The sequence below is a fragment of the Salvelinus namaycush genome, chromosome 13, assembly GCF_016432855.1.
Source record: "Salvelinus namaycush isolate Seneca chromosome 13, SaNama_1.0, whole genome shotgun sequence".
Lineage (NCBI taxonomy): Eukaryota > Metazoa > Chordata > Actinopteri > Salmoniformes > Salmonidae > Salvelinus > Salvelinus namaycush.
In genome coordinates this window covers 32,395,451-32,407,484 of record NC_052319.1, presented here as the reverse complement: position 1 = coordinate 32,407,484, position 12,034 = coordinate 32,395,451, and positions in this window count along the sequence as shown.

The window sequence follows — 12,034 nt, the reverse complement described above, 5'->3', positions numbered from 1 at the left end:
TGAAGATCATCAAAGGTAAGTGAATATTTATAATGCTATTTCTGAATTATGTTGACTCCAACATGGCGGATATCTAATTGGGTTGTGTTGGTCTCTGAGTGCTGTACTCAGATTATTGCATGGTTTGCTTTTTCCGTAAAGTTTTTTAAAAGTCTGACACAGCGGTTGCATTAATTAAGGAGAAGTATATCGTTAAATCTGTGAATAACACTTGTATCTTTTATCAATGTTTATTATGAGTATTTCTGTAAATTGATGTGGCTCTGTGCAAATTCACGGGATGTTTTGGAGGCAAAGCCAAATGTAAACAGAGGTTTTAGGATATAAATAGGAACTTGATCAAATAAAACATACATGTATTGTGTAACATGTTGTCCCGGGAGTGTCATCTGATATAGAATAATAAAGGTTAGTGATTCATTTTATCTCTATTTCTGATTTTTGTGACTCCTTTCTTTGGATGGAAAATCGCTGTATGCTTTCTGTGACTAGTTGCTGACCTAACATAATGATATGTTCTGCTTTCACCGAAAAGCTTTTTTGAAATCGGACACTGTGGTTGGATTAACGAGAATTTTATCTTTAAAATGGTGTCTAATACTTGTATGTTTGAGACATTTTAATTATGAGATTTCTGTTGATTGAATTTGGCTCCCTGCAATTTCCGCTAGCGGAACCCCAGTCCTAGACAGGTTTTAGCACCCAACCGCTTAACCTGGAAGCCAGCCGCACCAATGTGTCGGAGGAAACACCTTTCAACTACCCACCGAGGTCAGCCTGCAGGCACCCGGCCCAACACTAGGAGTCGCGTAGAGCGCAATGAGCCAAGTAAACACAGCCCGGGATCGAACCAGGGTCTGTAGTGACACCTCTAGCACTGTGGTGCAGTGCTTTAGACCGTTTCGCCACTCGGGAGCTCCTAGCCTTATTATACAATCATTTTTTTTAAATAACCATTAATCTACACAAAATACCCCATGTCAAAGCAAAAAAAGTATTTTTTGCAAAAAAATTGAAAAAATACAACTGAAATATCACATTTACATAAGTATTCAGACCATTTACTCAGTACTTTGTGAAAGCACTTTTGGCAGTGATTACAGCCTCGAGTGTTCTTGATAGTAATGCACCAAGCTTGGCACACCTGTATTTGGGGAGTTTCTACCATTATTTTCTGCAGATCTTCTCAAACTCTGTCAGGTTGGATGGGGAGCATCGCTGCATAGCTATTTTCCGGTCTTTCCAGAGATGATCGATGGGTTTCAAGTCCAGGCTCTGGCTGGGCCACTCAAGGACATTCAGAGACTTTTCCAGAAGCCCCTCCTACATTGTCTTGGCTGTTGTTAGGGTTGTTGTCCTGTTGGAAGGGGAACCTTCTCCCCAGTCTGAGGTCCTGAGCGCACTGAAGCAGGTTTTCATCAAGGATCTCTCCCTCGATGCTGACTAGTGTCCAAGTCCCTGCTGCTGAAAAACATCCCCAGAGCTTGATGCTGCCACCACCATGCTTCACCTGGATGGTGCCAGTTTCCTCCAGACATGACGCTTGGCATTCAGGCCAAAGAGTTCAATCTTGGTTTCATCAGACCAGAGAATATTGTTTTTCATGGTCTGAGAGTCTTTAGTTGTTTTTTGCAAACTCCAAGTGAGCTGTCATGTACCTTTTACTGAGGAGTGGCTTCTGTCGGGCCACTCTACCATAAAGGACTGATTTGTGGAGTGCTGCAGAGATGGTTGGCCTTCTGGAAGGTTCTCCCATCTCCACAGAGGAACTCTAGAGCTCTGTCAGAGTGACGATATGGTTCTTGGTCACCTCCCTGACCAAGGCCCTTCTCCCCCAATTGGTCAGTTTGGCTGGGCGGCCAGCTCTAGGAGGAGTCTTAGTGGTTCCAAACTTTTTCCATTTAAGAACTATGGAGGCCACTATGTTCTTGGGGACCTTTAATTCTGCAGTCATTTTTGGGTACCATTCTCCAGTTCTATGTCTCAACACAATCCTGTCTCAGAGCTCTACAGACAATTCCTTCGACCTCATGGCTTGGTTTTTGTAAGTAAGTAGCTAGCTAGCTAATGTTTGAGCTAGCATGCATGAGGTTGTTCACTTGCCAGCTAACATTGTCTAAAATTGTCAATGACTGCGATAGTATGTAATTATGATAGCCAGGTGCATTTAACCTGAATGAATCATTAGTAATGTTACGTTTTTGGTCAGCCACAATGCCTTGGCCATTTGTCAGTCGAAAAGTAATTGTACTCAGCGCTTGCTACAGTTGCAACAATCCTCATTCATGAGCATGCTGGATCACTTTGATCATCTGGATTTGGCGGGAGAATTAACACACCAACTGGGTCATATCTCAACAACCCAACATCGATAACTCAGAATTAAATACCCGACCTTGCTCTTTTTAAAGAAAACAACCCAACTAAGTTACCCAATACCTGCAACTCAGAAAATGGGTCATCCAAACGAACCAGTATTTTTTAGAGTGTGATATACAGAGACCACTAATTTTGGCACCCGTGGTAAATATGAGCAAAACTGTCTGTGAAAAAATGTCTTTATTGTTTATCCTCTTGGTCTTTCATTCAAAATATTCACAAAAATCAAACCTTTCATTAAAGTAAAATAATTTAATGATTGTCATTAAAAAACAAATAATTTTCTCAAATAGTGGCACAATTATTGGCATTTAATACTTTGTGCAACTTCCCTTTGCCAACATAACAACTCTGAGTCTTCTCCTATAATGCGTACGGAGGTTGGAGAACATATGATAAGGGATCTAAGACCATTGTTCCATACAGAATCTCTCCAGATCCTTCAGATTTCGATGTCCACGCTTGCGGACTTTCTTGTTCAGCTCATCCCACAGGTTTTCTATGGGGTTTAGGTCAGGGGACTGAGATGGCCATGGCAAAACCTTGATTCGGTAGTCAGTGAACAAATTTTGTGTTGATTTTGAGGTGTGCTTTGGATCATTGTCCTGCTGAAACCTCCAACCACAGCCCAGTTTTAGCTTCCTAGCAGAGGCAGTCAGGTTTTGATTTAATATCAGCTGAAACTTGATGGAATCCTTGATACTATGTATCTTAACAAGTTCTCTAGGGCCTTTGGAAGAAAAACAGCCCCACAACATCAAAGACCCACCACCATACTTCCCATGATGAGGTACTTTTTTGTATGGCTATCTTTCTGTCTATGCCAAACACACCTCTAGTGTTTGTTTCCAAAAAGCTCTATTTTGGTCTCATCTGACCATAGAACCCAGTCCCATTGAAAGTTCCAGTAATGTTTGGTAAACTGTAGGTGCTTGAGTTTGTTGTGTGATGACAGCTATAGTTTTTGAGACTTTCTGGCCACAAATCCCAAATTAAGTATGCAATTCTCCAACTGTGATCCTTGGAGATTCTTTGGCCATTCGAACCATCCTCCTCACTGTGCGTGGGGTTAATATAGACACAGGTCCTTTTTCAGGCCTATTGGTAAAATCTCCAGTTGCTTTAAACTTCTTAATTTTTGCCCTGATAGTGGAAATGGCCATTTTACACCATTTGAACTATTTCCTTATAGCCATTTCCAGATTTGTGCAGCTCAACAACCTGTTCTCGCACATATTTACTGTATTCTCGGGTCTTTCCCATAGTGATGGATGAGTATGGGAACTTGGCCTGTGTGTCACCTCATATTTAAACCCCAGTGAAACAGGAAGTCACTTAAGTCTTTGTAATCACTCAGGTGAACTTACAAACTTAAAATATGAATGGGAATATACTTCAGTTAGATTTTACTCATAATTTCCAAGGGTGCCAATAATTGTGGCACACATGTTTCGGAGAAAAATATTTATTTCATATTTATTTATTTTCAATCATGTTGCTTAATTTAAAGGTTTGATTTTTGTGAATATTTTGAATGAAAGACCAAGAGGAGCAACAGCAAAGACATTTTTCCACAGCCCGTTTGTAACGATGTGCGCTGCGAACCGGAAAGTAAGTACATGGAGTGAATATTTAATAAATAAACCGAACATAATACATAACAAGAAACAGAAACAATGACGCCTGGGGAAGGAACCAAAGGGAGTGACATATATAGGGCAGGTAATCAAGGAGTTGATGGAGTCCAGGTGAGTGTCATTATGCGCTGATGCGCGTAACGATGGTGACAGGTGTGCGCCATAAAGAGCAGCCTGGTGACCTAGAGGCCAGAGAGGGATGCGCGGCTCCTGCCGCAGGACGCCGATCGCCGGAGAGAGAGCATACATGACAACGTTTTGCTCATATTTACCAAAGGTGCCAATATTAGTTGAGGGCACTGTATACAGAAACCACACATTGACATAGCAGGGGGGGGAAATGAAATGTAATTCAAGGCATTGAACTGAAGTCTGTAAATGAGTTCTTTAAAAACTGAAAAATAACTGAAATGTGGTTAATCACTCAGCACTATTGTTTATTAAAAATATATATATATTTGGGCTTCATTGCAAGATGTGCATAGTCTTCATGAAAGAGTGATGATTGCTCGAATAAATTGCAGTGTAGTCAACATTCTTTTTAATTTGATCTAGCCTATATAACTTTCTTACATAAATAATGAATATAGGTCCTTATTAATTATTTGCTTATATTAGGTTAGACAGTTGCATTAGTCATATTCCTCTTTTTATTTTTTATTTAACCTTTATTTAACCAGGAAGGGCTCATTGAGATTTAAAATCTCTTTTTCAAGAGCATCCTGGCCAAGCTAGGCAGTACCAAGTCATTACAAAAATTACAGACAGACAACATGAAAAACTACAAGCAATCTAGTAAAAACCATTGAATTCACAAGAGTATAACAAAATCAAAAACAGCAAATCAAAAACATTGACAGGTCAGGGAATCAGCCTCAAAATCCTTCATCAGTGATTTAAAAACACCAAATCGGGACAAGTTCTTCCAGTTTAAAATTATTTTGTAAGGTGTTCCAAGACGATGGCGCAGAGTACATAAAAGACCTTTTACCAAATTCAGTTCGGACATTTGGAACAGTTAGCAGAATAAAGTCCAGCGAACGAAGAGAGTACCCACCACATTTCTGAACAATAAAAATGCCCAAATAAAAAGGTAGTAAACCCAAAATGGCTTTGTAAATAAAAGTATACCAGTGACTGAGCCTCCGAGTGACGAGAGAAGGCCAGCCAACCCTGGTATACAAAGTGCAGTGGTGCGTAAGGGTTTTGCAGTTTAAAATAAATCTCAAAGTGCCATGGTAAAGAGTGTCAATTGATCTCAAACACTGAATGGAAGCATTCATATATAAAATATCCCCATAGTCTAGTAAAGGCATAAATGTAGCTGATACTAGCCTCCTTCTGGCTTCAAAAGAAAAACAGGCCTTCTTCCTAAAATAAAATCCCAATTTCAGCTTCACTTTTTGTAAGTTTGTTGAATATGCAATTTAAAAGAGAGGCCGTCATCAATTAGAATTCCAAGATATTTATATGAGGTTACAACCTCAATCTCCTTGCCCTGACAGGTAGTAATAGGTGAAAGGTTCAGAGGTCTATTTCTTGCATTAGAAAACACCATTAGTTTAGTTGTGTCAGTATTGAGGATAAGCTTCAATTGACACAAGGTATGTTGAACAGTATAAAAAGCAGTTTGCAAGTTCTGGAAAGCTTTTATAAGAGACGAGGCACAACAGTAAATAACAGTATCAGCATAAAAATGAAGTTGTGCATTTTGGACATTTTTGTCTAAATCATTTATATAAATAGTGAATAAGAGTGGACCAAGTACAGAGCCTTGGGGCATACCATTCAGGACAGACAATTTAACAGACATAAGCCCATCAAATTGAGTGCACTGAGTTCTATCAGACAGACAGTTAGCAAACCATGTAACTGCATGCTCCGAAAGACCTACACTCAACAATCTCTGCCTTAGTATAGCATGATCAACTGTATCAAAAGCCTTAGAGAGATCAATAAAAAGTGAGACACAGTGCTGTTTTTTGTCAAGGGCTTCAGTGATATCATTTAAAACCTTCATGGCTGCTGTAATTGTGCTATGCTTCTTCCTGAAGCCCAATTTGGTACATTGATAAAATAGAGTAAATAATAACTCTTTTAGCTGTTCACTTACAAGGGTTTCAAGTATTTTCACCAGGGGTGACAGCTTTGAGATTGGCCTATAATTATTTAAAAGAGTTGGATCTCCCCCTTTTAAAAGTGGTAGGACAAATGCTGATTTCCAGATCTTTGGAATTTCATTACATTCCAGGGTTAGATGGAACAGATATGTAAGTGGTTCAGCTATGAAATCAGCTGCCAGATTTAAAAAGCAGGGATCCAAAAGATCAGGACCTTTGATCTAAGGATTTCAGGGCTTTATGTACCACCTGCATTGAGAATGGCAAAAAGCTAAAAGTTTGACCAGCTCTCACTGGTTCATCCACACAGGGTTGTACAGAGACAGAGGACACTGGTTCATCCACATAGGGTTGTACAGAGACAGAGGACACTGAATCAAACAGCCTACCAGATGATACAAAATTTCTAATGGACGGGAAAGCAAATTGTCAGATGTACTCACCCTGCGACAATGTTCGTTTTCTCCAGAGTTCAGTAGAGTGCACAAAGCAATACCACGTAAATTGTCATTTTCTCTGACAAAAAAAATAAGAGGCCAACGAAGGTAAGGGGAGAGATGGACAGCGTGTATGTGAGTCAATGTGAGTGTTTGCGCGTGTGAGTAGATTGGGTGTTGAGGGCGATAGAGAGAACAGGTTTTGGTAAACTTCAAGTAATGAAGTTCCGAGTTGAGGAGGACCCGTGATCTTTACACCAGCAAAAATAAAATAGTTTGCACTACACAACAACGAAGTTACGCAAACATAAATAAATATGTTATTAGTAAGTTAAAATGTACTAGTCACAGACAAACGACTTGACATGCTGCCATCTTGGAACATGACTGTTGATCGTCCGCGGAGTGTCTTGTCCAAGCTGCTCCTTTTTGCTCTTCGCCTGGCTCTTATCTGAATGAAGACGTATCCTATTGAAATCTTTATCTTTAAATTACTGAAATCTTTGTGGTTAGAGGACTGTACTGTAGTAGCCTACTAATATACCACCGCTGCCAGCCAATCAGTATTCAGGGCTCGACCACCCAGTATACCATGGCATTGTTGAATAATTGTTTCTGATTGGCTTGAAGGGCATTCTAGAGTGTTTATTATTTTGATAAGTATATCAGCACAGTAGAATTCAATGGCTATAGTTCATTTTTACATGTTCCACGTTTGAGCTGCTCTTGCAAAAGTCGAATTGAAAACATTTAGAATTTTTCATAATAGCATGATAGGACTGATGGATTGGTTAGCTAAACTAGCAAGGCTGTTTGGTTACCAAGGCAACTACTGCAACTATCTAGAAAACTTGCTAGCTACTTTAGTTAAGTGATAATGCCTGAAAAGCTGGTGTTTGGAGGATATATTGGCACTGGTGTTTTGTCTCCGGCTGGCAACCGTGCCAATATATTCTCCAAACAATGGGTTCGAGGGCATTATCACTTTTATATAAGGGGTTGCCAACATAGTCAAATAATGATTGACATATTTTCAATAAAATTGTTATTTTGATCAATTTATGCTATTTCATCCTGGCTGGTCATTTGTTCTATAAGTTTGGTTGCAATACTGGCTGGCAACATTCCTATCCCTTGCTTTGCTAGCAAACCAACCAAAACTACCCAGATAGCAGACAAATCCGGGCTATTTGCAGCAACTGTTTGGCACTGCTGGCTTTGCCTCGGCAGCGGCCATCCCTATGTGGGCCAAAAGTGGGCCAAATACGGCAAACGGTTCAGTATTTATTATGGTAGGCCAAATTTGGGCTGATTGTGGCTTGCGATATAATTAAATTTCAAGTCAAATTTATTTATATAGCCCTTCCTACATCAGCTGATATCTCAAAGTGCTGTACAGAAGCCCAGCCTAAAACCCCAAACAGCAAGCAATGCAGGTGTAGAAGCACGGTGGCTAGGAAAAACTCCCTAGAAAGGCCAAAACCTAGGAAGAAACCTAGAGAGGAACCAGGCTATGAGGGGTGGCCAGTCCTCTTCTGGCTGTGCCGGGTGGAGATTATAACAGAACATGGCCAAGATGTTCAAATGTTCATAAATTACCAGCATGGTCAAATAATAATAATCACAGTAGTTGTCGAGGGTGCAGCTAGTCAGCACCTCAGGAGTAAATGTCAGTTGGCTTTTCATAGCCGATCATTAAGAGTATTTCTACCGCTCCTGCAGTCTCTAGAGAGTTGAAAACAGCAGGTCTGGGACAGGTAGCACATCCGGTGAACAGGTTCGGGTTCCATAGCCGCAGGCAGAACAGTTGAAACTGGAGCAGCAGCATGGCCAGGTGAACTGGGGACAGCAAGAAGTCCTCATGCCAGGTAGTCCTGAGGCATGGTCCTAGGGCTCAGGTCCTCCGAGAGAGAGAAAGAAAGAGAGAAAGAGAGAATTAGAGAGAGCATACTAAAACTCATACAGGACACCGGATAAGACAGGAGAAGTACTCCAGATATAACAAACTGACCCTAGCCCCCCGACACAAACTACTGCAGCATAAATACTGGAGGCTGAGACAGGACGGGTCAGGAGACACTGTGGCCCCATCCGATGATACCCCCGGACAGGGCCAAACAGGCAGGAAATAACCCCACCCACTTTGCCAAAGCACAGCCCCCACACCACTAGAGGGATATCTTCAACCACCAACTTACCATCCTGAGACAAGGCCGAGTATAGCCCACAAAGACCGCCGCGGCACAACCCAAGGGGGGGCGCCAACGACAGATAATCGCATGGTATGCTTACACTGTAAAGCCTTGTTGAAATCTGACAATGCAGTTGGATTAACAAGAAGTTAAGCTTTAAATGTATGACACTTGTATTTGAATGAATGTTTAATATTACGATTTTGGTATTTTGAATTTCGCGTTCTGCAATTTCACCCGATGTTATTGTAGGTGTTCCGCTAGTGGTTCATGCGCCCTAACAGGTTTTGAAACTTCTTCATGATCTGTGGTTCCCCTGCGGGATGGTTGAGCTAACGTAGGCTAATGCGATTAGCATGAGGTTGTAAGTAACAACAACATTTCCCAGAACATAGACATATCTGATTTTGGCAGAAAGCTTAAATTCTTGTTAATCTAACTGCACTGTCCAATTTACAGTAGCTATTACAGTGAAATAACACCATGTTATTGTTTGAGGAGAGTGCACAGTTTTGAACATGAAAAGTTATTTATAAACAAAGGCACATTTGGGCAGTCTTGATACAACATTTTGAACAGAAATGCAATGGTTTGTTGTATCAGTCTAAAACTTTGCACATACACTGCTACCATCTAGTGGCTAAATTGCAACTGGGCTGGAATAATACATTATGGCCTTTCTCAAAGATGATAGTACAAAAAAAATGTTTTTTTTCTTTCTTTGTATTGTTTTTTACCAGATCTAATCTGTTATATTCTTCCACATTCAATTCACATTTCCACAAACGTCAAAGTGTGTCTTTTCAACTGGTACCAAGAAAATGCATATCCTTGCTTCAGGCAGTTAGATTTGGGTATGTCATTTTAGGCGAAAATTGAAAAAAAGTCTCCGATCCTTTTACGATGTTAAGGCAAAACATGGTGAGATCTGTTTTTGCATTTCCGTCTTCTGACCTAATCATCCATTATAATTATGCTTTAATGGTTTGTGGTATTATTAGCTGAGACAAACAATATCCAGATCTGTATGGAGCCTTAGTTATCCAAAACTAAGATAGTGTTTATGTTTTTGATTTTGGAAAAAAACTGTTCAGCACCCAATAAGTTATTCAAATTAGGTGAAATCCTTAATATTCATATCCATATGTTATGGTCACTTTTCTGTCTATGTGGTTACAGATTGACTATCACGTCCGACACAACCGACAAAGAAGTGGACAAAAGGGTTCACATTTTACCAAGTGACCAGATGATGATAATAGTTTCCAATTCTCATTACAACTATGTTGTCATTAAGCCAGACAAGTATTTTTTTGCACCGTCAATGTTGCTGTCTTAGAGACAATTTTCTGTTACAATGTTTTCAGTGTTCTGATGTGGCCCTGTTTCTATAGGGCTTGTTGTGTTTTCTATTTTGTCTTTACATGGCTCATTTAGGCAACAATTATTTGAGATGTGAGCTTGTTTTAAAACAATATGTGTAACAGTGTTAGCTGTGTTGCCACTGCAGAACTTTAATGTTATGTATCAATGCACTTGTATGTTAGGGTGTATGATTGAGTAAGCTAGCATACACAAACTAGACTTTAGTACATTACAGTAGAGCACAATAGAGTACAGTATACATTACTGTATTCACATTTAATGTGCTAACTGTACTGTACAAATTAAAAGACCATTTCAGTATTTAGGACCCTAATATTATAAATGACATGTTATAGAAGGGTGAAGACACTTGTTATTTTTTAAAGTAACTTGTCTTCTGATATGGAAATAGTAACAAAGCTCCAAAAACACAGAAATATGTACTTCTACAAGCTGCAAAGTTATCGTTATCATGGTGCAGGTCTGTACTGTAGATGTTGTAGAATTGAAGATTTTGTAATTCTTAACTTTATCTGCAATGATTTGTGGCAGTACATTTTGCCTTCTTGAGACAATATCTGACATGTACAAACTACCATTTTTTTAACCTTTATTTAACTAGGCAAATCAGTTAAGAACAAATTGTTATGTACAATGACAGCCTACCTACAGGGTCAGCACCTGGGGCAAATTAGAGTTAGGTGCCATGCTCAAGGACACATCGACAGGTTTTTCACCTGGTCAGCCAGCGACCTTTCGGTTACTGGCCCAACGCTCTAACCGCTAGGCTACCTGTGCGTACTCCCAAACTGGGGTACGCGCAATGCCTTCAGGGGTACGCCAAATAAAAATAAAAATGTGATTCACATTTTCAAACAGTCCATTTAGATTTTCCAACGGGACTATACATTTGGATGATGTTTCTTTCTCGACTGAGTAGACTCGTTTCACTGCCCCCCCAAAATTAAACCATCTAGTGTTCAGCAAAATAACAACACAATGTCAAATGTAGGTAGCCTAGTCAAATAATTAACATCCAATCCCATTAACCATTACTCTCTTTCAGGAATTTCACTAACGGTCCGTATGTAGCCAAATATATTTGCTGCTCATTCCGTTAGCTCGAAAAATGATAAATGGTTAAAACAAGTAAGACCTGCATCTGTAGAGACACATACCAGCTCAACTGGTAGTACTGCTGCTTTATTTAACTAGGCAAGTCAGTTAAGAACAAATTCACAATGACAGCCTACACCGGCCAAACTCGGATGACACTGGACCAATTGTGCACCGCCCTATGGGATTCCCAATCGGTTATGATAAAGCCTGGATTCGAACCAGTGTGTCTGTAGTGACGCTTGTAGCACTGAGATAGTGCCTTAGACTGCTGCACCACTTGGGAGCTACTACTAGCAATACTACACCTGCACCTGAAGACGATATAAGTTGTCTGCTTCCATGATAGCATGATGATAGCATCAGTAATTCTACATTTGTTGATAGCCCAGCTAGCATGGACACTGACAGTTCTGAATCTGATGCAGCCGAAGAGCCACTGCCCCCTTAGCCGGGAAAGCACCAAACAACAGACAGGGACGTTGGACCATCGAAGAGGCGCGAATATGAGAACTACATTAATATATGAGAACTACATTAATATGGGGTTCACTTATATTGGGAGTAGTGCCTTTCCTCAGCCACAGTTTGTTGTATGTGCAAAAGTACTCTCACAATGAAACTCCCAATGAAACCTTCACTCTTGTGCAGACAGATTGAAACAAAACATGCCAATTTGAAAAATAAGCCACAGTAGTTTTCAGTGAGAATTAAGACGACTTTCGAGTAGTAAGACGTATAAAACCAACAGATACCATTAATAAGACAGGGATAGAAGCGTCTTATAT